The following is a 26,740-nucleotide window of genomic DNA, read 5'->3' as shown; positions in this document are numbered from 1 at the left end:
ACAGAGCAACGTTGCCAGACGTGGCAACTTTCACTTTTTTCCGCGAATCATTGCAGTTTCTACGTCCTTCAGCTCGATGTGATGTCTCGTAATCAAGAAGGTCAGTCAGCACAACTAATCGAGCGCTGGTATGTCGAAATGACGTCGGCAGCAACAGAAAGGAACGGCCAATGCTTTGGTTCGATGGAACTGAAAAGCCAAGCTGATGGAATCGCTTCCTGGTGGCATTGAGGCTGCATAGGCGGGGTGCTGCACGTGTTAAACGATGAAAGAGTGTCACGAATAAAAGAGAGCATGAACAATATTGCAAGTCTCTCTTGAACGTGGGTAATTTTTAAAGTATTTTTTAGAAACAGAGTTCTAACCAGGGGCCGGAATTCAAATGTCGGCGGAACCACAAATTTTTGCCGGGGGTGAGGGTGGAGGGTGGGGTGGGAAGTACCTTTGCAGTTGAAGGGGAAGGGAGCACGCACCTATCAATCACCGTGATACTTACTAATCCAACATGAATGGTCAAGTACTTTTGTACTCTATTTTGTACAAACTCTTCGCATCGGCGTGGTTTAGGCGAGGGGCACAGTCTCCTGTCCTGGCCCACGCAAATTTTCGAAGATGATTTGAAATATAGGACAAATGGAGAATTCAGTTGAGATAATGCACAAACAAATGTGTTAATTTGTATTCTTATTTTACAAGCAGTTCGTCAAACTTTTCCCTTTCATTATATATTATAGTTTCAGCAATGTCCAGGCTATCCCAACCTGTAATAAATGGCGATCTGGGAGCAACCATGGGGCTAAAGATTGCTGGAGCGTGGTGCCGAAAACATCCCTCCACAAATAATTGAGATTTTGAAGTGAGAGGCCCAACCTCCAAATATCCACATCATGGAATGTTGCCATTTATAAGGGGTAAGTTGACTTGTACTTGCAATGTTTTAGAGGCTACGTATTTTCTATTCTTATAGGATTGTTTGATTTGGTTTATTTTACTTCGCTTTTCTGCCACTTTTGGCTAATTGTGAAGATGAGAACGAGTGATGATATTATGAAATTGATGAACACTCATGATCAGACCGGGATTCGAGCCCTGGACCTCAGGCGTCGTAACGAGGTGTGCTAATATATGACCAGTGGCGGCGATTAGAGGGGGGGCGAGGGAGCAGGTGCGCCCCCACCAGTTTTGGCACCTTGCCCCTCTAGTTTTGGAACCCAATCGCCGCCACTGCGAATAACTTATGTTCTCACAAGTGTTAAGTGGGGAAACACATATGCCGAATGTAGCTCACTTAATAAAGATTTATATTTTTTTCAATTTCGTTGACTTTACATTTCTTTTCTGCCAGCTCTTTTATTCTTTTAATTTTCATGCTTTCCTTTGCATGTCTAATCCTTTATTGCTCGGTCTGTTTCTTCTTTATCTTTTTTCATATCTGTAACGTTACTCATTCATTCCTTTTTAAAAATTCTTCCTCTTCTCATTACAAAGGTTGTAAACGGGCTGCATTATTTTAAAAATTTAAAATTATGCAAAAATTATTTCCACAATTTGCTGTATTCCATCTATTTCTTTTTAAAAGGTGGGGATAAGGATGTATCAGGAATTTAAAGATCAGTGCTCCTGCACCACGGACAAGTCACTTCCCATCATTTGTGCCTTTTGTGACGCATTTCGCATTCTGAATCGCGTCTTTATATGGAAATCTCGCATATTAAAAAACGGAAGGGGACTCCTACACACAGGGGGGATGTATCCGTCGTTAGTCACACAACGTTGAGACGTCGATGTGGATCTGGAAATGGTGGCGTAAGGGGAGATAAAAATAAGATTAGTTTTCATTTTCTTCCCACCAGGTGGCCACCAACCTCGAAAACAGGATGCCAGTCTGAGGTTGTTTTTCGGTGGTGAGGTAAGAAAGGAAGTGGTGGTGGGGGGGATGAAGGCGGCTTGTTATTTTTGAAAGTAGGGAGTAAAGGAAAGATACACTTCACAGTGGCAAATCCGGAATATTATATATAAATCCCAAACGTCGGAAAAGAATTCTGATGTAAAATCTAAGGGAAGCAACCTTATTAAAAGTCCTCCCCTTTTACCAGTGGCGAAGCGTGACATTTTTACGTAGTCATCGCAAGATTTTGCCAATCGTCAGGGTCAATATTTCAACGGAGGGGGGGGGGGGCAATATTTCTCTGCGATAAACGCCAAGGTCACTGCCAATTCAATGTAAAAGCTCATACCATAGACCTTACGACTACAAAAGACACAATTCTATACCATACGAAGAGAATTATTAAATATGATGGAAACTGAAATGCAAACACCTCAATTGTCGCGTTTAAAGGTAAGAAGAACCTTTATGGTTCGCCGCCAATTGTTGTTTTGATAATGAAAAGCAGATTCATATCGTTCAATGTGTGCAGTGGAAAAAGCAGACATTCGAGTGGTGTACCCAGGATTTTTGAAGGGGGGGGGTACGTGTATTTTTAGTAGTCATTCCTGAAGTTCTCATTTTGCCCTGTTTTCTTGCCTTTTCATTCTTCTTCTTCTTTTTTTCCCAAAGAATATTGAGCCTAAGCAGAATTATGATCCTCACCAGCCCTCCTTGAGCACGCCACTGGAAACTCGGAAGAACCCTGCCGTGGCTGTAAACATGGGGATGGGGACTGAAAAAAAGGGTATGTTATGACCCAGACCTTCAAGAGTGGGGGAAAGTACAGCTCGTTCGACCTGTCTGCCTGTTCGGAAGCGTTCGGCTGTTCTCGTCACCGGCAGAGACCAGAGAGATTCGCACCATTCTGCGATGAGCTGGGCCGACGAACACCATTGCCTTCAATAGGAAATTTGGCGGGAGTGTTCGGCGCGAGGGGTAGTTCATTCATGATTCTGGGGCCTCATTTCGATGCGCTAAGATTAGCGAATCTCTTGCGTATTTCGAGCTGTTTCATGCTGTCGCTTGGCTTATTTCGCACAAATATGCGAGTATTCTGACTTATTATTTTTACTGCTTCTCTAAAATATATAAAATTAAAATTAAAATATTTTTATTATTTTGCTTGGTCATCAGGTGGCCGCGGTGGCTCAGTCGGTAACGCGTCTGACTACCATGCTAAAGGTCCCGGGTTCGATCCCCGGCCGGTTCAAATCCGGGAACTTTTCTAACGGTGGAAGCGGCCCCGGCGCCCACCCAGCGTCGAATAACATGGGTACCTGGGGGAAACCCTGGGGGGTAAAGGCGGTCAGGGGCGTGATGCTGATCACATCACCCCCACTCACGACCGGATCAAGAAAGTGTGGGGCGTTACCCCCACACCCCCTATACGCCTTCATGGCGTGGTGCTATGCACAGGGGAATACTTTACCTTTTTATTTTGCTTGGTCATCGCCTCTGCCTTTTACCTTTCCCCTTCCCATGCCTTTGTGTTACACATTTTTTTAAAAAGCCTATTTGTCATAAGTGATTCAAATTTATTTGTGCGTAGAAAGTGCATGGGGAGGGCTGAGAGGGTGATCAGCCCCGCCTCCGAAGTTATGCATTTAGAAAAATATTTCGGGAGTGGTCCTAACCAAATGGGCTAACCATAGTAATGATTTTTATTTTTATGAATAATATCTATGAGTTATTTTATTAATAATTCAAAAAGAAAGTAGGTGCATGCACCGTCTAGCTTATTTCGTGTTAATTTGTTTATGAAACAGATGTCAACGAAGGAAAGTAATGTCACAACAAATAAAAAATGCAAGATCTATAAGATTATTATTTTATGAATGTTATTAATACGCTTTAGGTTTCGTAAACTTTGTCAATACAAAATTGATTCACTTCAGTTGAAAAACTAAACCTTCAAGAAATGGTATAGTTATCAGGAGCGTATTCTCCATGTTACTGCGTTTGGCGCCGGTAAACAAACTTTTCATATATATTTTTCTATACTTAGCTTTAATTAAGAGGCAATTGCTTATTATATATTATGCAAACTTTGAAACCAAACTTCAAAACCAGAATTTAAGTAACTGATTGTTAGTTGCGTGCCAAAGGGGGTGGGGTGGAGGGGAGGGTCAGTATTCAAAGAACGTCAACGGCAGGAAAAGATGGCAAAATGAGGGCCGAATACTTAAAAATGTATACTGAACCCCACTCCTTTCGTAATTCCTGGGCACGCCACTGCTAATCGTTCTTCATCGAACCCTTCTGACTACTGGATTTTCTCCCCGATTGCACACGGGGAGGGCGAGGGAAGCGAAGCAAGTGGCTATTTCACTCGGTCCGCGGGTTTACTTCCACCGCTGCAAACAGCGTTGGCAGAAGAAAACTGCTTCTTTCTTTCTGGTTTCTATGCCGTGCTTGGCAGAGGCAGTGTTTTCTATAGTGGAACCTCAAGCAAAAAAACCTGCGCAGACTCGCGACTCCTGTGCACCGTACTCCCGCGCGGAGGGGAGGGGCAGAGTGGAGCATGCTTCCTTATGGCCCGAGCTGAACGGAGGAAAGGAAAGGTGCGCGGAGACTTTTCGCCGAAGGTTCTTTTCCTTGTGGTCGCTCTATACATGAAGGGACATTTTCCTTGGTTCTGGGAAATTTAGGCCTATCACTTCAAATTTTCGACAATTTATAGTATATTTTTCATAAAATCTTCCTTTTTACGTAAAACTGGGCCTAAATTTCCCAGCACCAAGGGAAATTTCTCTTTATGTATAGAGCGATAGGACTTCTGTTGGCGTTTCATTTCTATTACATAATCTAAATGGGGATGTAATATACAATAAATAAGAATTCTTGCAGTAAATCAGGTCAAATTTTCCGAATACGCGACTGGTATTTACTAGTTTCAGTGCTTGGATAATTTTTCGAGGGCGGATTTCTTGAACCATCTCTCCAAAACTTCCATGTTCGATATATCAAAAAGGAAAGTCGTCAATTACCATGAGAGTAAATGGCGATCGTTTCCTCTTGATGTCTAAAATTGAGCGATTATCCTTCGAGACGACCTCTAAAACTAATTATAAATCTGCAATGAACCCAGGGGACGAGATGTCAACAGTTCGCCAATCCGCCACTGGCATATGATGAGCAAACACATATCTCTGGCAGGGTTGTAGTAGACTCATTAATCATTATTTACCTTTGGAGCATTATAGTAACAATAGAAATATAATTATACATTATTACTGTTGTATTTTAGAAATTGTTGAAGTGATAAGACATAATGGGGTAAATAGAAATACGTATAAGATAAAGCACCTTCTGTATCTACAGTATTTATTAAAAAATATCTCTCTTTGTGTTTTTACCTTTTTCGAGCCTTCCTTTGCATACGCTTTACTCTTGTGCACGAAAAGTTATGATGTCATGGAATTTCCCTCACATTCTACGAATGTAGGTGAAACGAAGAAAAGTTTCCTCCTGTTTCACCCACTCTTCCCAGCGTGTTACAGAAAGAACCGTAACGCTTAGAATTAATGCAGATATTTACAGCGGAAGTTCACAGTAAAATAATCAACGAATGTGCTGGGATACGAAGTTCCAGTTCTTTCAAAATTATCCTGTAACAATATAATGTGTATCTACGATGAACACAAGAACAAGTGTGCACTCGTGAAGCATGGTACATCTTGTCAAGCGCTTACCACGCTCAAGTGAGGGCTCTGGGAACTAGTGAACTACTGCAACAAGAATGACTGCTTCGTGCTTCCCTCTTATATCTCTAAGGCCCGCTTTAGACGAAAGCATATTCCTTTGCATTTTTCTCAACATTTATGCCATGAACAAAATGCTACCGTGTAAAGTGAAAAATCGTATGGCATTTCAGATGCCATGGGATACTTCATGGCAAATTCTCAAGGATAGGATCCGTCCTATTTCCGTACCATTTTTCGTAGCATAACCAATCAGAAGCGACCTCTAGGTCACGAGTGCAGCTGTAATGGCGGCCGCATGAGATGTATATAATGTATCACTTCACATTTTTAAAAGCCGATAACTATTCAACCGATAGGAATAACGTTTCATATAAAACTGTATTATGTATAAAACAATGGCACTGCTAAAAATACATACTTTACAACGTTTACTGTACACGTATGGAAGGATATTTTAGTTGGTTCAATTGGAAACACCGTGCACTCGGCATAGATGGTATAACTCGATGTGGCTTTCGTGCTGTATATGTTATACATTGCAATCGCAAAAGCTAACCGATAACTTACATGAAATGCTTCCGGGTACTGTACAGTACTATCTGCTATAAGATTTTTGGAAGTATTTATGCTAGCAAAAATGCTAAGGGAAATGCTTCCGTTTAGTCCGAAACGGGAGTGTCCCGCCCCCCCGGTCAAAACGGGGCGTATGGTCACCCTACACTGGCGTCGTAGCACGCTGTGCTAATCACTCCGCCAACGGAGGGCGGCAGAGATAATTTATGTTGCATTGGACTATTATTTGGTAGGCCTACCTGTCCACGAAATTTAATCTTCAGAACACTAGTAGTTTTTGAGATATGCAAAGACAGACGGACACGATCTTTGCATAAGGGTATTCCAACTTTTCCACATTTCACATTGTTGGTTTCTTGATTCATCATTTGACGAAAACTTCTGCTTCCGTGCACATGAATCAAGAAACATACAGGATTTTTTTTTTTGTAATTAATCCAAAATTAATGCATTTTCTTACATACGTATAGGTATACGTTCACTGCATAATCATTTTAACGAATGGTTTATATACGATGCTTCTCTTCTGTTCTTATTAACATTATTTTCGTTATTATTAAATATCTGAAAAATTCCACCAAACAGCAAGTTGAAAATGGCTTTCACTTAATGCATTACAATATAACTCTTCATATTCCAATTCAAAGAGGGGCATGATTTTAACATCTAACATAAGTTAACAATAAAGATAATTTAGCTTTCTATGTAAGTAAATTACAAAAATATTCGATTCATTATAGCGAGTCGAAGAATATGATATAAATATTTATAAATACCATATATATTTTAGTGTGTATTCAATATCCGAGACATTTACACATTTACTTAAAGCTATAGATTTTATGCACTTTTCTCGTAATTAATGCTTTTACTTTCCTTCGTGTGATTAGTATCTTAAAAGTAAAGTTTCGAAGACTGGTAACAATTAAGAGACTAACAACAATTCTGAGAAATGCGCGTAAATTAGGGTCTCCATGGTAACAATTAAGGAATGATCACGAACAAACGTTGAAATTTAAAGGTGAAAGAAGACTGTATACTACCACAGTTAATAATCTGCGTTCATCATTTTCTTACTGGTATGTACATTATGTTCTACTGTACGTGTAATTCAGTTGTGCGAGAAGAGCGTGTTAATCATTCAATTCTTTATGCAATTTCCTGACAATAATCGTATTATCATTTCTATTTCCGTCACCCAGCGTCGAATGACATGGGTACCTGGGGGAAACCCTGGGGAGTAAAGGCGGTCAGGATGCTGATCACATCACCTCCACTCACGACCGGATCAAGAAAGTGTGGGGCGTTACCCCCACACCCCTATACGCCTTCATGGCGTGGTGCTAAGCACAGGGGAGCACTTAACTCTAGTTTACTTTACCATATTGTTAGATGTAGTCTACAGCTACGTGTAGAGGATTCATCAGAGTTGATTGATTTGTTTAATTTATTTGTACCGTACAGTGTTTCAATTAACTGCTTTTTCTCAAGGTGTCAGATGACCTTTTCTTTGCTAGTTACGCACACTAGGTTCACATAACATTTACTGCTAGCTTCTCCTCCGGGGTCGATCACATAATTTTAGTTCTAAAGGGGACCGGTAATAACATTATTCAATCTTACGTTATGTAGCAATTTATTTTTAGATTCAGATGTTTCGGGGATGCTATTTCCTTTTTATGTTATTTCGCAAGTAGTTAGTTTTAGATATGTAGTGGACATTTGCGTAATATTCCACCTACTGGAAGGGCGATCAGTTAACTTTAAACCTTAAGAGAGCAAGTGATCACTATTAATTATCATATTAATTGGCAATTTATTGCTAAAACTCGATGTTCATAGTTGAGGGGGCAAACGCCTCCACTTTCCACTTTTATCCTCCCATGGTACTATTACGCCAACCCTAATGGGGAGGATATTGTTAATTGTAGGTTGCTTGATAGGATCCCCGGTGGAGGCCTATCCAGATTAAGATATCTGAGCATAAAGTGACCTTCGGTTAGCTTGAATTTTTGTTATGAGTTTTAATTTGCACTTGGATCGTTGTTCGAGACGACAATGTTATAAAAAACAACAAACAAACTTAACAGCCGAGGGGATTATATAATATATGAGTAGCGTAACCTGGTCTCGGAAATCTCCTACAACAGCTGGGGGTTCGACGTGCTAACCCCACGTCACCCCATTCCCGGTTGAAGAACTCCACACCTCTAGGTATGATTGTGGGAGGGAGACTGGCAACCGGGAGATAGGCCAAGGCCCTTTCGAGGCCTGTCGAGCCATGGGTTATTATTATTATTATTATTATTATTATTATTTTCTTTTTCTACATTTCTCTCACTTTCTCATTTTGTCTCTCAGTTTTATCTTTCTTTCTCACTCTCTCTCCTAAAAAGGACACATTGTTGTGTTAATCCTAGCTTACGCGTGCCATTTGAAATTGTCTTGAGGGGGACTGACAGGTCCACACTTTTATTATCACTAAAATTCTAAAATTCAAGAAAACACTTTCTTATTGAATCACTGTTTCTCTTGTCTATTTTATAAGTGCAGTATTCATTAATTATAAAAATTACAAAAAATACTTTCCTTAAGAGAGAAATAACCAATTATTGCATGAGTGTCACACACATTATTTTACTATTCACTAAAAGCTACAATAAATATATTACTATTCTATCTATTTTTTTTGTTATTTATATAGGTGCCGTTATATATTTATTATTATAATTAAAAAATGCCATAATTACCAAACAATTGTACACTGTTACTGGCATGAGCGTCTCGATAGGCCCACCAAGTGAATTTTGCCTCCTATGTACGTTACATTTATGTTTTTATGAACAAAAGCAATACAGAAATATTGGGAACAATCTAGAGAACAATGTAATTTATTTTCAATTGTTTATTTAAACAATTCACAGTTGAAAAACCGAAAAACTAGAGATGGTAGATCTGACACCCCCCCCCCCCCTGGGCTAAGCTAGGGTTAACATGGAATGGTTTGAGAATTTACCATATGTTATTCGGGTGGGCAAGAGCCAACCCTCGACCTCCGGTGGCGAGGCCTCTGTGTTAAATGCCACAGCAAAACCCTTACGTGATAGGCTGTACCATTTCACACTGATTGGGATGCAATACTGAGAGATTCATTGCTGTGATGAGATGTGAAACACAGCCGAGTCCAAAGGAAGCCAATTTATTGATACAAATCTCACACATGGTTGGAAGGGAGTCCCTCTGCGAACCCACGTGCTCTTATTCATCTATGTAAAACAGAAACACCCATCTATAACTTACGCTTCCAGTCCCAACTCCTAATTTCACACGTATGTTTAGAGCCCACTGCAAGCAATCAGCTTCTTATTACAATTATCGGCTGAATCGTCTGTACTTTAACTAGTGTTGCCATCTCGGTGTATTCCACTTTAACAACACTGTGGTAGAGTATAAAATCTACATCCTCACGTAGTTCATATGCAATTTACGCTAAAATTTCATTGGCTGATAATTCACACAGTGTACGTAAGCAACGTCTATTACACTAAAAAACTCAATTTAGATAATTGTTCTGGAGGAAGAGTGTCAGGTTTCGATCATACTGTTTCCTATCTAGAGTCGTTTTCACGTTCAGAAGAGACAACGGCGCTTATGGAGAAACCGTACAGTGTTGCCAATACAGCGCTAGCTCATGTCGCCGGGAAATGATGACCTTCCTTCACAATGAAGGTGTTACATATTTTGTATATATAATGATAATTATATGTAATTATTAATATTAATATTATACTGTGAACGTTACAGTTACCCTTTTTACTATGATCCATTGCGATCACTACACACGCGAGTGCAATGCACGAATATGACACTTCAGAAATCACTTAAAAAAGTAAAAATCACTGAGAGCTCACACAACTGAAAACACTTTTTCGGGAGAGGGAAAAAGTCTAAACAGACCAAAGTAGATCTTTCACTTAAGTAAGGGGAACCTGGCACATGGGTTAAATTCAAGTTGCAACCCAAACAAACAAATGAGTTATGGCCCACGTGAACTGATAAGACGTGAATGACTCAAGCAAGGCATGTCATATTTCTATCTTGAAGCCCCATATTTTGTCACGTGTTGGAAAGCCTTTCAAAGGTTAATATGGTGTCTATGAATTTATGTGTACGTTGGAAACTGAAAGGTGATCTTCATTTCAGTATTAATGTCGACAGTAATGTAAACGAAAACAACGTGTATTTGCGACAGCACTAATGTTGCTCACAACAGCAGCATTGGAAATAATTGTCAATTATTAAATTTAAGTAATTTCAATTCTATTATAACAAACTGCATGAAGTTCATATTTTTACTGAATGGAAATAAAATAACAACTCGAAAACTTTGTGGTGATAGCCGGAATGCTGCGGTGAGTCGGCTCAAGATGGCCAGACAACGTCTCCTTACTTCGCGCGCGGTTCGGGTTAAAAAGAAACTCCAAATGCATGGAAGTAATATTTCTGGGAACCTTTGAGTGGTTATAAAAAATAATTTCATTATTTTCTCCACAACTTTGTCGCTGGAAGTTTTTACTTGGAATTACAGAACAAAAAATGGCCAGCGACGACATTTTCTACTGCACGAATATAAAAAATCTCCACATACTTTATTTGAATATTTTTTAATGCGAATATGCTTTAAAGTATTGATAAATTCTGAGTACCACCATCACCTATGACAATTAAAAAACAGTGTCATTTTTTTTAATAACGAATGCTTCAATTTTACGGCATGTTTCAACGTTAGGAATGAAAACAATGTAAAAATTGTGTTTTCACGGAAAATTTGCGTTTTTAATTTATCTAAAATTATGTAAGCAAATTACCAGTTTTTTGTGTTCACCATCGTATTCTCTACAAAATTTCCTGCAAAACTGCAGGTACCGATTTTACTTAAGCTAAATTTGTAAATCCAGAAATTTCACAACAGCGCGCTCGTATTTCCCATAAGAAAAGCATTGCCCATAAGAGCCCATTGTGTCTTCTGAACGTGAAAACGACTTTATTTTTATTTATTTTTTTTTTTAGTTGGAGGCAATCCCGTTTGCAACAACAAGTCTTAGCTCTTTCTCTTTCGAGCATCATGGTGTCCATAAAGCCTTGACCCATGGGAGAAGTGAACAATACTTTTCCTCAATTCGAAACGTGCTCCCCTTGTCCGTCAGGCACCAGTCTCAACCACTGTGCGAATTAAGCTATTTGCTTTGAGGGGGGGGGGGTGCCCCCAGTGGCGTATTTGTGATTTCCTTCCGGGAGGTGGTCTTTTTTCTGGGGGGATATGCAAATTTGTAATATGTTACCAGTCAGTAAACTAAACTATTGTCTGTTCTTTATATTTTGGATTTTATGACCCCGTCATTAAATCTTGATAATGCTACGTTCCGCGTAGCGGTGCACTTCACAAGTACACTTAACTTATAAGCTCAGCAGAGCATGCTGGATAATCCCAGGGTTCGGGCTAAGTTACTGCGTTCCTTCCCCTTGGATCCACAGGTGAAGTCCAATGACAACCCACGAGGTTGTCCTCCTGATGCAGGTATCCACAAGTACGAAATACACTTTCGAAATAAAGAAAAACCGGAATATGTTCAACTTTACGTTTATTATAGACACGCACGTATATCATGTAAGACTAAAATTACAATTCAAATACTTTCGAACGGTACAGCACGAGATGCGTAATCCTATCTTTCCCGTAACGTGAAGCACCTCTTGCTACTTCAAATCTCTCCGCGCAACTATATTCCTTTTCCGGAATGTCTGGAGTAAGAGAACGCGAACGCGTCCTGCGCGCACGTTGCGATGTGTGCTTCGTCCAATGAACGCGCGGACGAGAGGGGTCGCGCGGGAGGGGGCGACTCGACTGGTCATTCGCGTTCCAGTAATTCTGTGGGAATTCTGCATTCAGGGGAGCGCCACATAGTCTGGGCCCCGCCCACAAGCTTTCGCCTCTGCGCGTCGCTACTCCAGACATTCCGGAAAAGGAATATACTAACCGTTTTTCTGGAAGGCGAAAACACCTCCTCAGTTACACAGTGTTACCAGACACAATAACCTTTTGATACTAGGAAGTTTGATAAAAGCCAACAGTAATATATTAGAAATGTACAGTAATCTGGCACAATGAATTTAGTATGTGGTGGCAACAATGAAAAGCGCGTGATCTTCTAACACCACAAGAGTTTAAATAAATCAACAATGGCTTTCAAAATATAAGAGAAACGAACGGCGTTTGCCTGAAACATGAAACAACAAATAGATGTAAGGAATTTAACTCAGAAATTATTAACTGAGGCTTCAGTAACTTGATTAAAATGAAACTTACAACAATCTTTAGAATATTTAAAAGCAAATGAAACGATTAATGTTGAAACTATATAAATTGCTTAAATTTGCCGCTATTCATACTTGTAGATATGTGTATAATTTTGATTATAAAGGCGGCCATATTAGAAAATTGGTTGAAGGCATTAATATATTTATGAATATATATATGAATCATCAACTGTATAATACTAATAATAATAATATAAAATATAATAATAATGGCAAACTCGGGGTCATTACAATAACATTTAAGCGTAATTTAGAAGCACTTAGTACACACATTTACATTGTAAGAAAATCCAAATCAAACATAAAATGAGCTATTGAAATAGAGTGACACCGAAACCTTGACTAAATTTCTATTGCCAAGCTCAAACTTAATGTCCATTTAAACTATCTACAAGTTTCTTGTGAGACACTGTAACATGTTCTGGAACTGAACACCGAGCCGAGACAACAGCAGCTGTTCTTCGCTTAAGTTTTCATGGCATAGTGCTGATTTGCATTTGTTCTATCTAGCTCTTTTGAGAACATGGCAGTGTAAAAGAAGAAAATGCAATTGCAAAGTCTACATAGTTAAGCTTATACCACAGACAAAGGTAATATTACATTTGTCTGTGCTTATGCTATATACTTTTAAATTGTATTTTCTTTGAGGGGAATAAAAATAATTTTCCTTTGCCGGTGACAAAATATGTTGTCCGTTAATTCGCACATTTCCTTGAATTTTCTTCACATCACGAGGATCCAGAGCAGCAACTGCGGTGGTTATCCTTTCCCGGAGGTGATCCAGAATTTTTATAGCATACAAATTCAAGATACGGGAAACTCCATGGGGTTGAGATCAGGTGACGCAGGTGACCATTCCACATGGTTCCATCTCGAATCCATCATCCGGGGAACCTGTCGTCCAGCCCTTGGTTGAGTGTTTGAAGTGAAAATTGTGGATGCGTCAACATTTAGGCTATTTGCAACCGTCACATAATACGGGACCAAGCCCTTAACGTAACTACAATCAACACTTGTCTGTGAGAACTAAAGTCTCCTTGCACAGGTTAAAAGCTGGGGTACTTAGCACATATATGGACAAAACAAACACAAGACAAACCTCTACAGGATTATACTAGCTGTAAGTCCAGACGCAAGAGTCTCGATGGCCTGCAGAAATGTAGCATCCAGGTCTTGGTTCCAGACTTTGTGATCATCCTGTATTTGATGCATTGTTCGTAATTGCAAAGAAGAGTGTTACATTTCTTCAACATTCAATAAATAAAACGCAAGTTAATACCATTTCATCTCTGCAACGCGTCTTGCTCTGGTCGCCATGTTATTTACATATGTGACTTTGTCTACACGCATAACATACTTTACATTGTCTGCGGGTAAGTGTAGACTATCGTTTATGCGTAGACACGCATTAGGGCTCAATCCTTGGGAAATACAGGGTGATTACAATTTTTTAACGTATTTTGGCAATGAATGGTACAGCATCAAAGAGCTCAGCCAAGTATATTGTACACGATTTTTAAAACAACTACAAAGGGATTCAAACTTAATAACAACTCAATCTGTATTTCATTTGTGGTAAGTGCAATATCCAGTTGATATTAAATTTCTTGCCTCGTGTTCTGCAATATTTCTGGCGTTATTATTCCGTTATTCGTTTTTGAAATTGAACAATATCGCGTAAATAAACAAGATCTTTCACAAACCTCCATGTAAAAAAAAAAATGAAGGTTTCATGACCATTCTTTTTTGAAAGTTCACCAATTGCCTTTCGTGTTCTTAATAAATACATAAATAATGAATATGCCTGTAATTACGAAGATACACGTAAAGAGTAAGGCAATTAGTGATTCAAACTATGGCGCTAGTGTCACTACCATTATTGGCGTTGTGAGGTAGAGTATTTGTTGTAAGCAAGGTCGCCCGCAGGATTTTCTTGTCAGGGGGGGGGGCAATAGTGTTTAAGTGAGGGGAAATGTGGGCTGATGCTTTTCCCCAGTTACGAGAATTATGATAGAGCATCCCCATCACTAGGATAATGTGCATAGGCACTTAATCTGCTGTCTTTCAAGGCGCCGCTCGTCCATGTTTTCACGCTACAATTTCAAAATTTGAATTATATAAAGTATTTCCAGATATCTCAGAGAGACAAGTCCCCCCCCCTTTCCTGGACCCCCTCTGCGGTCACCCTTGGTCGTAAGTTTGTATTATGAAAGTGCATGCACACACAGCCATTTTTCCATTCAATAGACGGTAACGTCTTCACCTTGTAATCAAGGAGTCCCTTGCCCGAATCCAGGTGGATTCCATTTTAAACTGTAGCTAAAGTCCTGATTAGCCTATCTGTGTATAAAGTGAACTTTGAGCAAAACTAAAAGCACCAATAGGTAAAAAAATAACAAATTATATAATAAATTAGATATGGAAACAAAATGACACTCAGGCCATCCCAACATCCAAGGCTAGTAGTGCAACTGGGCAGTGACACCAAACGCGCAGGAAATGCACGGGCAAGCAATTCATGATGCACACAAGCCTCCATGGGAAAATTACAACGGCGTGTCCCTCAAGAAGGGTTACTGGGGACGAGACATTCCCCCTCTCCTGATTTTCATCGGTGCAAACGTCACTCTCGGAAATTAGTTCCGTTATACACCGCTGCGTTCCTTGGCGATCACATCAAAGATAGGTATTTCTGTGAGACTTAAAACCAACTGCCCTGTTTCAAGTGAGCTCGATCGCGCAGTTTGCCTTGAAAAATTATAGAAACTGGCACGAGTGTGTTCCAAATGCAACATGAAACAATTTTCATTAAAAATGTCACTCATTGAGGAATACAGGCTGATCTCAATGTTTTGAGCGTATTTTTCTAGTATGGCAAAGAGATCATCCAACCGTATTATGCACGAAAACAACTACAAATTCATAAACAATTCAATCTGTTTCCTTTGTGGAAAATCGGTATTACATTTCTTGTAATGTGTTCCAAAATATTTCTGGCATTATTATTCCATTCACACGCTTTTGTTGGGCGAAGAAGGTCTTTTACAAACCTCCATGGAATAAATAAATAAATAAATAAAATCTAAAGGTGTCATGACCATTATCACGCCATCTAGTGGTATAATAAAAAAAATACAATCTGTTTGAGCACCTCTAAGAGTTGATAATAATGTAATGGGATAAATTCTTCGGTTCTTCAGTAGTTATCCCTTAAATGAACTCAATAATTTCTGAAACCTGCATACTAATTCTTTGACTTTACATTTTTTCCTGTTAATTATATAAAATAACAAAAAAAAAAAAAAAAAAAAAAACGCCATGTTGCAGTGTGCAAGGAAATCAGTAGCCTACCATTTCAGTATCGAAAACAATGTTACCGTTCAAACATTTACACCAGAATACGATCAGTCAATTCGAGGGTGATATTTGAGAACAAAACAGACATGCACAGAACCGTAACGAGATATAAGCTAAATATCCAAGAAGAATGTATATGGGAAAATATCTTGACTCAAAATTGCTTTACATATTCAGATGTACTAACAGGAAGGCCATCTGTTCATTTATAGTTTACCATAAAATGCATTTCTTCTGTAACCAGAAATAGTAGCTGTTTCCTCTTTTCGATTTCTGTGATGTTTACGGGACAAGAATCACAAAAAGGCTTTCAAGCAAAATACAGAAAGTCCACAATGCATATGTGAGACGAACACGTTCTTCTTGTGCTTAATCGTCACCAAATTCTCGACGTGGCAGGACAGGTTCAGCTGCACACAACATATACCTCATTGCGGAAACTGCTTGCGAAATAAGATGGGATCCTTTATTTCAGACGAGATATAATTCGTATAACTTGTTTGTTTGTTTGATTTTCAGTCCCTTTTATTCACAGATAGGCTAAAATATGTAAACAACGCCATGTCACCGATCTTAGTCTTTTTGTTCAGAACTTCAGATAGTGCATTTACCACCGCACACACAATGTTGCTTCTCGCATTTGATGAGTTTCTACAAAATAAAGAATTTGTAATGCCAACAGGATGTCTAGTCTATCCGTGTCGCACTACAGATTTTATCACTTTACAGTGGCAGTGGCAAGGCAACCCTAAATTTTCTCATGTGATTTCATACAGGATAGAAAATGCAGTTTTTGAGGATTCGTAACAAAATAATATGTCAAAGTTTGTTTTAAGTAGACTTTATGCTCATATAGGTAAATGAGGACTGGACCTACAGTTCTTAGTTCAATCCATGCGACTGTGCAATGTGTCTCCATTGGAGATCGAATCCAGGGCGCCTTAACTACAAGGCAACAGTGTTACTACTCTGCCAATCGGGAGGTAAAAATAAACAGTTATTGAGAGTTGTTCATTTTCATGCTTTCTATGCGTGAAAGTTTATTGGTGATGTGCGGTGACATCTGTATACACGCCCCACCCTCCTCGCACGCAGGCACGCACGCATATATACAGTATATAGGGGAACGGGATACGTAACTTTCAATGCTAATAAAAATTACACTATTAACTTTAAAAGTATAAAAACTAGTAGATTTCTGGTACAAATCTTTAATAACCACAAACGACGCAAATTGTCTCCTCTTTGCTTTTTCATCGGGGTAGAACGGGGTACCCCGTAGAAACTCAGTTTTAGGATGCACACAATTTAGTACCTCTTCGTGGCAATCACTGTCTAAACAAGAACACGAATTGTGTGACCACTTGTTACATAGCCTTCCTTACTGATCCTCTTCTTCACTTGACTGCAACTCTTCTAATAGAGCCATCTCTTCATCAACTTCTTTCCACTTGCCCCAGCATTTCATCTCCATCGCAGCGGCAGGTGAAATGTTGAGGCTGAATTGGACTTACCGGGAATTCCAGCTTCTGAATTAAGAAGCAATGAGACATAAAGTACACGGTGAACACCTACAGGCAAGGATCATGTTCTATATTTTGTTTCTCGGATATTCATACTCTTTTTTCCTTACATACCCCGGACTCCAACCAAATGAACTTTGGAACATTCCGATTTGAAATGATAATGTTAATCTTTAGCCACAGACTTACAATAAGAGCAAAGGAATGTAGTGGGAAAATATAGCCTTGCACTTCCAATGCTGGATCCAGTTTACGGATTCACATGTGACAAGATTACTCATTGTTTTTGTTCTTATTCGCGAGATGATTCACCGGAGCCTAAAGGCATAAAGTCAGTGCATTGAGACGCTAAGTAGGGAGAGACATCTGGTGGGATTCCCGGCGTTTAATGTCATGACGAAGAGAATCGGTAAGAACGATTCCGAATTCCTTTTACAGAAGATAAAAAATGCTTTGTTGCGAGGTAACAGAAGTTTATTTCTCTCTTTTTGGAACTTTTTAGGTTCCTCATGGTTCATTCAACGATATGTGTACTTTCTTAGTAATTGGCCTAACGATGAGAAGCTGGAGAAGCAACTGCAAGTAAGAATTGATAAAGAAGAAAGGCAAAGGATAGTTTCCTCGTGTCTTATTGGCCGAATTCACTGCAAGGTAATTTTTAAAAAATAACTTAGTTATCGACTCTTAAGAATTAACTAGTTACATTTATGATTACTTTATTTCAGACGAGAGATATAACCAGTGGCCGAATTGGTAATAAATTGCTACCGATATGCTCGTATGCCCAAACCTAACTTTTAATACAATCCTTTTTGTGTGTGTAATTTTATAGCTAAATAATCTCTTTCTCCCTCTCTTCTATCAGCTCAAATTGCTCTCCTGTTTTCTTATTTGTGCCATGCCGGCCTCCGTGGCTGAGTGTTTAGCGCGCTACGATGCGAGGGATCCCGGGTTCAAATCCCGGCCAGGTTATGGATGTTCTTGTGAGTCTCCATTCATCAATTTCATCATGTTATCACTAGGGGGCGTATTTTGCATATTTGCATTTTTTTTCCTTAAGAAAATTCATATGCTCTCAACGGATTTATTCATTTCAGTTTATGTGGATTACTCTCGTAAAGTTTTATAGTGCATATAAATGCATATTTGGGACGTTAGTAAATATATTTTTGCTTATCGTGCATATAATTTGCATATATTGGGAGTAATTTTCTTGTAATTGTTCGTTTCAAGTTTGTTTGCTTCATTTTCCCCGTCCTTTGTGTCTTCATTAAAAAATAGCCTGCTTCGTCTGGTCTTGGGCACTAGTTGGATCAAAAACATTCCAAAACTCATCTCGTAGTTTGCAGGTGGTCTGGTTGCGCAGATAGGGAAAACCCACCCTTTCATCAACCAACGAACGATCTTTCAGAGATCTTAGTCAAATTTTCAAATTCCAACGACAACACTGGGTTGCGTTATTTGAGGATTATCTGTTAGTGACATCTTGATAAATCTGTGATCATGTGTGTGTGTGCTGCTAAAGAAAGTATAGGATACCATAAACCGAGAAAAAGTAAGCCATACTTCGATAATGAATGTCATAATCTAATAGAAATAAGAAATCAGGCTAGACTTAGGTGGTTAAATAACTCTGATGATACAAATCTAAACAATTATAATAGAATAAAGCGAGAAGTTAACCGCACGTTTAGAAGTAAAAAAAGAGATTACTTGAAAAGTAAAATTAACGAAATTGAAACAAACAGCAAAAATAAAAATATCAGAGATTTATATAAAGGTGTAAATGAGTTTAGAAAGGGGTGGCAACCTAAAGTAAACTTGATTATGACCAATCAGCATTGGGCATACATGCCCACACACAAATAACCACAGGCCAACCTAAGTACAAGGGCCATTAGGTTGGCATCAGGGAAAGCTTGTGAGAGCTATTTTCCCAGAAACTTATACCCCCCACCCCCAATTAGAATCATGGGTCATGTTTACCAACCAGTTGTCACTCATGGGAGGGGTAGAAATGCTTTATTTATAAAGAACCAACCATTGTTAGGCTAACAGTAGCCATTTTGGAGAACAAAAACCATGTGCTCCAAATCACATGTTTACTAAATCTTTTATTCTTTACTGAAAATCAGAGATAACACTCACCCATAGGTAAAATAATGCCTAATTTATTAAAAGTAAACTCATTTGCAATTATCTGGATAATTAAGCCAGAAAAGCTGAAAAAACACTTTTGTTTATACTTTTTAAGCAATTGATAACTCTGCCATCTGGTGGGAGAAAGTGGCATTTCTCCTACAGACAAGGAAAGATCTCAAAGGACTCCAGCTGGCCAATGAGAAGCCTTCAAGGCTGTGACGTCACAGAGGAGACTTTCAGATGGCCTATTGTGTTCTGAGCTTGCTATTCAAGCTCACTTGTATTACAGACCCACCTGAGAGCAGGTCTCCTGGAAGTTGCTGGTAAAATCCAGTGTGTGAATGGCCACCTGTGCCAGCAACAAAGGATACATAAAGGGAAAAGGGATCTAAGGTCCTGTTACAGTAAACACAGGCCTAAGTGTGTGTGACCAAGTGGGATATTGTGTCCACAAGTGCATTTAAGGATCCCAGTGAAAATTCAGCAAAATAGCGAGTTTTGTGTCCCTCATCCCATGTGGAAATCCAGACCACATGGTCGGCAGAACTGACGCCATAGAAGCATCCATAGGATATCAGAGAATATCCAAGTTGTTCTTAGCCATCCATCCAAGAAAAGCCAGGAAAACCCATTTATCACTCCCCCAAAGCCTTTGTTACACCAAGGAAGCACATAATATTCATTTTTTAGTGAGGTGTACCCCAAAATTGTCCATGTGTCGGGATGTGGCAATAAAGAGTGAAATAGTGTGTGTACGGCCCCAGGTATGATTGATATAGTGTGAAAACGGCTGATATGTAAGTACAAAATCTTTTGTATATCTTTTTTGTGCCATGTACAGTGAAGTGCTCATGTTTGGTGGCAGCTATGCCACAAGCGGTGTTCTTTTCAATGAATAAATATGTCGTTTAAAGGTGTCTGACCTTCTATCATTTTAGTGAATCATAAGCCTATTAAGCCCTCCTCTAGTTACCAATTATTAAAGTTAGGCTGAAGTTCGTCTGTTGCTTAACAGATATCTCAGGGGATATCTGTTACTATACGGAACACCACACGTGGCATAGGGTCTGCGTGTGGCCGCGTAAAGCGTGGTTCTCTTTTGTTTTTGCCGTTTTGATATATTATATATTTAAAGTTAACCTTTTGTAAAACCAACTTTAAAGCAACATAATATAAACAAGCACCCCAAAAAACATCCCCTCTTATGATAAAAGATAAAGACGGTGATTTTCTAGCTGACCCAAGCGATATTCTGAATAGATGGAAGAACGACTTTAATGACCTTTTAAATGTTCATGTAGGAGATAAATCAGAAGTAAATGAAGTCCACACAGCAGAACCTTTAGTTCCAGAAACTAACTTGACTGAAGTTAAAGATGCTATTAAAAGGCTAACGAATAACAAAGCACCTGGCATTGATTTAATACCAGCTGAGTTAATTAAATATGGTGGAAATTCATTAATATGTCAAATTCATAAATGAATTTGTTTAATATGGAATAAAGAAGAAATCACTCAACAGTGGATAGAATCCATAATTGTTCTTGTGTTTAAAAAAGGTGATAAAATGAACTGCAATAATTACCGTGGAATTTCTCTACTCTCAACAACATATAAAATATTATCTAACATTCTTTTAACAAGACTAACCCCATATGCTAATGAAATTATAGGTGATTATCAATGTGGATTTAAACGTAACAGATCAAATACAGATCAAATTTTTCACATCACACAGATACTTGAGAAAAAGTGGGAATATAATCAAAATGTCCATCAGCTATTCATTGATTTCAAAAAAGCATATGATTCGGTCAAAAGAGATAAATTATATAATATATTAGTAGCGTTTGGAATACCTAAGAAGCTTGTTAGTATGATAAAAATATGCACCAGTGAAACAGAAAGTAAAATTCGTGTGGGTATTAATATGTCTGACAAATTTACAATTCATGATGGGTTAAAACAAGGAGATGCATTATCTCCATTGCTCTTTAATTTTGCCTTAGAATATGCTGTAAGGAAGGTAAAAGAAACTAAAGAAGGACTAAAATTAAATGGGGTGACTCAGTTGTTAGCATATGCAGATGATGTAAACTTACTGGGAGATGATGTGAATACAATTAAGAATAATGCTAAAATATTTTTCAAAACTGCTAAAGAGATAGGTTTGGAAATTAACAAAGAGAAAACTAAATATATGCTTACAGGCCGAAACCAAGTGTTAGGTAATAATCAAAATCTAATTATTGATAACAACTCGTTTGAACCAGTTTCCAAATTCAAATACTTAGGAGTAATATTAACAAATGAAAATTATATTAAAGAGGAAATAAAAAGTAGGCTTAATTCAGGAAATGCATGTTACTTCTCTCTTCATAAATTTTTGTCTTCTCGTTTCATATCTAAGAGACTAAAAGTTAAAATATACAAAACAGTAATTTTGCCTGTAGTATTATATGGGTGTGAAACTTGGTCCCTTACATTGAAAGAGGCACATAAATTGAGAGTATTTGAAAATAAGATCCTTAGGAAAATCTTTGGACCTAAAAGGGATGAGGAGACTGGTGAGTGGAGAAGGTTACATAATTTAGAACTACATAATTTGTATTCATGTCCAGATATTATTAGAATAATTAAATCAAGAAGACTTAGGTGGGCAGGCCATGTGGCACGAATGGGAGAGGAAAGAGGAGTTTACAGGATTCTTGTTGGGAAACCTGATGGTAAGAGACCTGTAGGAAGGCCAAGACGAAGATGGAGGGACAACGTCGAGATGGACCTAAGGGAAATCGGTAGGGATGGAAAAGAGTATATAGAACTTGCTCAAGATAGGGAAAGATGGAAGGCCTGTGTTGCTGCAGCCATGAACCTTCGGGTTTAAGAAGGCTAGGGAGTTAGTTAGTTAGTTATGTGTGTGTGCTGCAGAAGTGGCAGGCATTAAAAGCCGAAGGAGAGAAGTACTGGTAACAGCATATTGCTCCAACAAAGGGTATAAGGTAACGATGCGCTTACCACTGCCGGCAGTTATTTATTGTCAAGTATGCTCTAAGCATGTAATACATTTCAGGCATTTAGAGTAGTTTTTTGGCAGCTTAAATTGAAATTTGCCGAAATGCAAATTCACCATGCTCAAACATAGCTTTCATTTTTGGTAACAGAAATCATTTGTTGCCTACGTAGGCCTGGACACTGTAATTTTTATAAACTTATGTTAATTTTTGCGGACAATGCTGCTGTATAACCTAGTGAAGGATCATTCTGTTATTTGAGTACAAAATAAGAAGACAGTATAAACTAGGGGAATGATGGTCAGATGCACTTTGAGCGTCTTTTAGTACTAAATTAGACATAATAAAAACACAATAACTTTTTGCGGCTATGTCTGTCGATGGATTTTAGCTAAATATTCAAACAACACACTGGTGAGGATTAAATATGATTTTTGGGTGATTTTCTTCACGAAAGTAGTAGTGATTTGAAGCGCTAATTTTACTCTTAAAATAATTGGAAGGAAAAAGGTGGCAGTTCTACAGAAACTCAGATAGCGCCCGTGAGATTTGTGTAGTAATTGATATACAGTATTTAATGCCGTTTTTATGGGCGTATAACACGGTCTCTGGTTTTGATAAGGAAAATTGTCACACTTATATCTCGTACATAACCTGCATCACAATTTATGTTTTAAAAAATATATGCTTTTCTTATTCTTTGGTCTATCGTTGTGCATTATTTTCAATTAAATCTCACGAGACAAATAGCGTTTGTTCGGCTCCCATGTCATGGGAGGTGTGAAACACAGATTCATAGTGCAGACGGTTTGCTGCCTGAGTTCAATATCTTTATACGGTTCAATACATTTATCTCTGTGCGAATTCTATCGCCAACAGACCGCACGTTAAATGTAGCAATTCAGCATTGTTTCCTTTGAATTGACGCTTAAGGTGATGGTTTCACATTCGGAGTGTTTGCAGGTTGAATCCCCGCATGGCCATCCAGACCACTATGGTATGCCTGTAGTTGTACGTACCATGTAGAATTTACAATTGTGTGGTTAATTCCTATCAAAATGCAGTTAATCTGAATCTTATATGAAGTATTAAAAATATGGTAACATTTCCTTGATTAGATCTTTAACTTCCTTTGTCCATCCAATCTCTTCTCGATATTGTTCAAAAGAAAATAGTACTAGGAGAAGTTGAGATAGTTGAATTGGAGAAGCAGCTAGCAATAGCTTCCAGAAACCCAGGTTTGCAGTTCCTGCGACGGGTGAATTTGGTGTTGCAGGGAAAACCTGTCCAGGTTTTGCCTGAGTATTCCACTACTGAAATTTATTTACTTCTTTATTTGAAAATTCTGAATACAGAAAAATCTATTTTACATCAGGAACATAAGATACGAAGCGAACAAATACTGTCCAGCAGCATCTTGTGAAATGGAAAGAACATTTTCAAAATACAATTACTTATTTTCTGACAATCGCAAGAGTCTACTACATGAAAACATCGATAAATAACGACTAGTGAATTGAAATGCTAATGTAAAAGAATAAGATATTGATTAATGCAACGAAATGAGCATAGTGTTTCCAACAAGATACGCGTATTTTGCAGTTTTAGAGCGAGCCTCCAGACAAGGGTAGTCAGACAAAGGAATGCGTGTAATATAATTATTTTGTTCCATGAAACTAAAAACGTTTGTAAATTAGTATTTTTTGATGATCCTAAAAAGCACAATTTATCACACTTTCATTTCTATAATTGCGTTCAGTGAGTAACTGATCCATTTACTTTGCATATAAGGCCTACAGAACCTTAAAATAGGTTGTTTTTAAAATTTTAGTGCGTATTTTAAGTGCATATTTTGCCTTTTTTAGTGCATATTTGCATCCATATTTTGGCTTTTTTAGTGCATATAAATCCGTCCCTAGTTATAACTCAAACCCATCTTTGCAAATTAGGCGAAAGTGGCACAAAAAGCGAAGTAAAATAAAGCAAATCAATCAATCAATCTTACAGCTCGACCAAAGGGAGAAAAACCCTTTGACACTGTAAGCGGGCGAAGGGAGCGTGAGCGCTGACATCACCTGTTTACCACGTAATTCCGCCCCTGCGTTGCCGAAATGTGTGGCGTTCTTCAACGCATCGTCGTCACCTTCATTCAACGCCAAGGGTTTGTATAATCCTGATGAGGAAAACCGCGCACAGCGGATGTGGAATCGTTGTTGAAGTTTTTGGGAGGAAAAAACAAATAACTGTACACTTTAATTCGCGAGTTTGCAAGGGGTTTTCTCATCTTGGTAGAGATGTATGAACTCTATAATAAGCACACTTGGTGCAAAGTATAGAGAGTCTCCTGTCCGAACATCTTAATTAATGGTGCAAATTAATAAAATCAAGAAAAGGAGTCTTGAGGGCCGAACTAGTAGGAGAAATTGGCCTCCCCGATGGCGAAGTGGTACGTCGTCGCCTTGTAATCAAGAGGTACAGGGTTTGATACCCGGTGGAGGTACATAGTGGTTCGGATCCCACTTTAAACTGTAGGTCCAGTCCCGATTAGCCTTACTGTGCATAAAGTGGACGTAAAACACCAAATCAATCAATACTAGGAGAAATTGCCGACGTGTGTTGGAGGCTTTGAAATTCAAATCGTGCCGAGTGACAATTGTGCGACACTTGAAGAAGCCTGACAAGGATATACGTTTGAATCTCTGCAAGTTCTTTTTGAATATGGTTGCAGAGGGTCACTTGAACCCGCTAATATTTTTCGTGACTGACGAGGCGTGCTTTCATCTGTCGAGTTATATAAGTTCCCAAAACTAGGGTTACCAGATCACTATAAGGGAAAAGTAGGACTTCCTATCCCAAAATGTAGGACTTCATTAAGGCAGGATGTAGGACACAAATCATTTGCAGTATTAAATACACATTACTAGAACATGTTAGTAAATAATGTAAAATTCACACATTTTTAGTTTTAAGAAATTATGATTTTGAAAGGATTTATAGATTCAATATTCTCAAACTTGTAATCAGTAATAAATAACACATATCCTACCACACGTGTTTTCAGTCATAATTCTCGGGAGAGTCAATCTTTCTTAAAATTTCAGGTCTTGTAAAAATATACTTATATGGAACTGTGAACTCTTTGAAATTAAACTAAACCAGTACCAAACCTTTTACAGACTATGTGAGAATTTAATTTCTTTCACCACTACATTGTGCTGACATTAATAAAAATACTCTCTCAAGATTTGCATTATTACCGGGATTGACAAACAAATATTCAGCAATTAACATAACTTGAAATACTGTAATATGAAACACAATGACCTTAACATAACTTGAAATGATTCCAGAAGTTTCATTTGGGTGGTTTATAGTTCAATAACTTTGTTCGGTATAAGTTTTTTGTTCTGGTCGTCACTTTTTTCCAGTGTCTGAATCAAAATTAATTTCACTATTCTGTGTGGGAGTGCAGTCCACAGAGTCTTAATGCATGATGCTTTCTTTGATTACTTTTATCGACCGAAGCTCATATTTTCTAAGGCTGAGCCAATACCGATGTCGATGTATCGGTATCGAAAAGTATCGGCCGATACTTTTCCGGTAGATTGGTCTTTCACGGGGTCCGCAAACATGTCGCGCTACTTTTTGGCAGTCAAATTATCCTGGAAATTATATCAAATTTAAATTTTATTTTTATTTTGACCAATTCTGCACGAAAAACTGTATCATGTGATTACATAACACATATTTTAATATTTTGATACGATTCTTGAATATTCTAAAGCAAATTCCTTGGTAAATTGATGCATATAATTGGAGAAGAATTTTTACACACCAATATTGATCAATACTTTGAACAAATTTTAATTATTGCAATTTTTAAGTATCAGTATCGGTATCGGTGGGTATCGGTGAGAGTATCGGCATCGGTATCGGCTCAGCCCTAATATTTTCTTAATTCAAATTATGTGACGCTCAAAAATGTAGGACATTTGTGATTCTTTTTTTTATTTTTTTTAAATTCCTCCCAGGAGCCAGACATTAGGCTAAATGTAGGACATGTCCGGGAAAAAGAGGACGTCTGGTAACCCTACCAAAACAGCAGATATTGGACAAGGCAAC

The 26,740-nt window shown here is 38.3% G+C and overlaps 1 long non-coding RNA gene across 1 annotated transcript; it reads left to right on the top strand.

Moving 5' to 3' along the window:
• Positions 1–773: 773 nt before the first annotated feature.
• On the top strand, positions 774–26,740 carry LOC145988411 (uncharacterized). Its single transcript, XR_014441753.1, has 3 exons — positions 774–911; positions 17,968–18,116; positions 26,650–26,740. It is a non-coding gene; the product is annotated as an uncharacterized LOC145988411 (long non-coding RNA).

Source organism: Lepisma saccharinum, chromosome 5, assembly GCF_977018435.1.
Source record: "Lepisma saccharinum chromosome 5, izLepSacc3.1, whole genome shotgun sequence".
In the NCBI taxonomy this organism is placed as follows: domain Eukaryota; kingdom Metazoa; phylum Arthropoda; class Insecta; order Zygentoma; family Lepismatidae; genus Lepisma; species Lepisma saccharinum.
Note: the sequence above shows the minus strand (reverse complement) of the source record. Positions and strands in the feature narration are given on the sequence as shown.